General features: G+C 42.2%; 1 pseudogene; it reads right to left on the bottom strand.

Moving 5' to 3' along the window:
• Positions 1-1020: 1020 nt before the first annotated feature.
• On the bottom strand, positions 1021-3414 carry LOC114448299 (potassium channel subfamily K member 5-like; annotated as a pseudogene).
• Positions 3415-3990: the final 576 nt, after the last annotated feature.

Raw genomic sequence — 3990 nt, 5'->3', positions numbered from 1 at the left:
CTGTAACATTTCAATGCCCACTCACTGACGCGTCGTGCGGGTTCCGACGGGCAATCAGAAATAATATAGCTGCACTTCAAAGCAGCAAGCGTTGCTATGGCTACACTACAAACATCGTTGCTATAGCTGCACTACAACTGCGTAGAACTACTCCACAGTTGCATCTTTTATGTATAAGTCTAACTATTACAGTCAAACACAGTACCTTAAACTTCCCACACCCACATCAGGAAATAAAGTTTTCTACTGGAAAATCCTACAGTTATAATTAACAATAAAATGTAAAATTAACATTTCTTCCAGATCATCAAGATCAAAAACATCCACTCAGAGCAGCCTGTGGTGAGTCAGGAGTACACTGATGACGGCCGTGTGATCATAGGCTCCACTGTAGCAGCTCCCTATGAGGGAAAGCTGCTTATTGGCTCTGCTTTTCATAAAGCCCATATGTGTACTTTAGGATAGTCTGTTGATTCTGTGTAGACTATTAATTACTATTATTTAATAATTACAGAAAATTCTGTAACATTCACTCTATATTGTATCCATGTATCATATATTGTGCTCATACCGCGTACTGTACTCTTTTTGGATTATAGTGACACTTATACTTATACTCTGTACTTAACTGCATTTAATGTAACTTAATACCTCTGGCACAAGAATTTCCTTCGGGATTAATAAAGTTTTATCTTATCTTATCTTATCTTATCTATATGAATACAAGATGAAAAACTAAATCTTGATACAAAATAAGAGGTTGTTTGGCTCATTTGGCACATGACCTGTGTTTGTAGCTTTATGGATGTAGATGTAAAATTATATATACAGAACTAAATTGACCTGACTTGTTGAGATGAGTTGATGTGATCCATCTAACCAAGCACTAATTGAATACATCAGTGAAAACGTAGTGATCAGTTTCTATGGATCATTTTAATAAAATGTAGTTTCTTCTCCTAATACAGCATTTGTAATGTTAAAGACACAGAAGCCTAAGGCACAACCACAACCCTGATATTTTACCATTTCTGTATCCATCTGTATCCAATGACAAACTCTACTCAGCTACCTTGGAGATTTTAAACCTAGTGTCACCACCAACTGGAGGTATGGTCTCCTCATCTGCAGCCTCTTCAACAGGTACAGTGAAGACGATGCCCTTGTTTTCGAATTCACAACTGTCCTTGTTGTCTCCCATGCCGGTTCCCATGAAATTGGCTGGTTCAGGCTCAGTTGTCATGTCTTGTATTAGAGGTTGTATGTCCTCCTGTTTCCCTTTGTCCTTGTCAGCCTTTGCGTTCATGAACACGTCGCTGATGCTAATCATACGGCGGTGTCCGGCGAGTGATCCAGGGTTTGGATGTCGGTGGCCAAGATGTCGCTGCAGCTCTTTGAGCGGTTTATGTTTTCTGCTGGTTTCCTTTTCTTTGCCATCACTCCAATCTGTTTGATGACGGTGCTGTAGTAGTCATCGTCCCTCTCAGATAGAAAGTTGAAAATGTCAATGACATGCGGCTTTATCGGTTGCTGTGCGTTGTCCTCCACCGGCTGAGGCTCCTGACCAGGGGGGCGTCTGTGCCTGTGTCTTCTTTTCTTCAGCACTTCGTGAGCTTTCACTACCATATGAACGTTCCAGCTGAAGAACAGAGACAGCCATGCCAGGCCCATGTAGATCCATAACTCTACACACACTCTGTACAGGCGTGGGTAGTCTATATTTGGGTTCACACCTACAATAAGAGTAGACACACTGGCATGACTTTCAAGTGAAAACAATATGACCAAAGAAATCATGTCATGAATAAAACATGTACCTGCCACATAATCTCCAAAGCCAACCGTTGTGAGGGTGATAAAGGAAAAGTAGATGCCTTCCAAGTAGCTCCACTTTTCTACCAACATGAAGACAAATGGGGGGATCACCAGGTGCAAAAGCAGCCCCCATAACAGGAAGACAACTGTGCATGTAAACTGGACCTTTTTCTGACAAAGGAGGAGAAAGGAAACGTCTTTAATATGGAGCTGTGTTTGAAATCAGAGTTGAGATAACTCCGCCTCTCAGTCAGATTCTTACCACTGAAACACCTTTATCAATCAGAACCATAGACAGACGTTTAGCCCGGTCTCCAAAGAAGGAACCCAGCTCACTTATCCACACCAGACACAGGGGGATCCCACACAGACCGTACAGGATGCAGAACACACGGCCGTATTGTGTTCTGGGAGCAACATTACCATAACCTGTGGATTCATATACAGGGCTCAAATGTCAGACTGGGAGAACAGCTGGGACACGGAGGGAGGCAATGGCTGCAAATGCCAGCTTTTGTCTACACATGCTCTGTCCCAGTGCATTCTGGGTTACTTTTTTTGTCAATAAGAACACCACAATCCTTTTTCTTACCTTTTCTCCAGTCAGTGTACCACAGAGCTGTTCTGTTCTTTACCGATATGAAGCGGTGCTATCAATTACAATGTGTACTAACGTAACAGTGTGGAATGCTGAATATTTCACACATACCTATAGTGGTGACGATGGAGGCAGCGAACACCACAGAGTTGGGCCAGTCCCACATGTTGCGGTGGTTGTCTCCGGTGATGCCCACACCTTGGCCCGCAGCGTTTGACACTATCTGCTCGGTAAACACAGCAGAACAAGGAAGCCCGTCCGCAAACAATAAGAACTCTTATCATTATTTCCATTTAATGACACATTAAAGATGTGTGTGAGTCTTCCCAAAATCTCAAAAGCTGACCGCCTGTGCGTAGGCTTTGCACCTCGGGGCACACCTTTATTCAAACAATCACATATTTGTGGTGGGGAGGTGCATAAAAAGGTGCAAGTCTCCTTGATTCGTCCAACGGTTGTTTAAAATGTGTTAGGCTTAGTTTAGCAGTTTTATGTTCCTCTTCTGTGCTGTTTCTTCCAAACCAAGTTGATGTCGTGGCCAGATTGTTCCGTCAATCTCCGCAAAGATGTACAGACTTACAGTTAACAGTTAAACAGACACTTCAGTGTTTTCTTTTTTTCATCATACTATAAAAACAGATGTGGCCATACCTGCAAAATCGTATCCAACTCTTCCTTTGTCAGACAAGTGTTGTTCCTCAGGATGTCTATCTTGTTTTGGATATATGTTTCTTTTGCTGAAACCCAGTTTTGCTCTTCAAGAATTTGAAATATCGCTGCTCCGATCGATAAGTAGAAAATAATACAACAGGTTAAAAACGGACCCTTATCAGCCATATTAAGTCATAACTTGAATCTTACGATGCCAGCTGCCTCATATGTCCACAAAGGGCTGCCTCCTCCTTGCCTGCCTACACAGCTGCTGCTTTCTTCCTGGTACTAAGATAATGGGCAACCCTTAAATAAAAGGAAAGGAAAGAAAAAAAGTTTTCATGTAACGCTTGTAGCTAAGGCTAGTTAGTTTACATGTCTCCATGACAACGCCACACTGTCATAAATTGTAGACTGCAAAGTGTAGACTGCAAACAGTACCAAATCAAGAGATGCAGAGGAAAATAGATGCTTTTGCAGCTGTGACAGCAGACTTGATTCAATTAATGAGAGTACGACTAACTGAAGTTGGAGAAAAATTTGATGCTGTAGTAGAAAAATCAAGGCTGTGCATGCTTCTTGACAATGATTATGCCAGGTCTTTATATGCATCCACAGCCTCCAGAGTTACTGCACCAAGCCGCCATCATTCTGACCATCTCAGTCACCCAGCATCTCAGTTAGGAGAGCAGAAACAGCTGCTCTTTTGGCAGCTAAGAAAGCTGAAATTGATATGGAAGCTGCCATTGAAGCTCAGTGTTAGCAGTTGAAAAAACTTCATTAACGCTCTTGAGTCTGATTTTGCAGATACAAAATCAGGCGATAAATGCATATCTCAAGAGGATATTTCCTTCCTGCAAATCCTAAAAGAAGGAATCCAGCAGAATGAGCTTGGGCACCTTGAAATGCCTCTTCTCTTCAGAGCA

This window comes from Parambassis ranga, chromosome 16 (genome assembly GCF_900634625.1).
Source record: "Parambassis ranga chromosome 16, fParRan2.1, whole genome shotgun sequence".
Taxonomy (NCBI): Eukaryota; Metazoa; Chordata; class Actinopteri; family Ambassidae; genus Parambassis; species Parambassis ranga.
The sequence above is the reverse complement of the archived record's forward strand: the minus strand, read 5'-3'. Positions and strand labels throughout refer to the sequence as shown.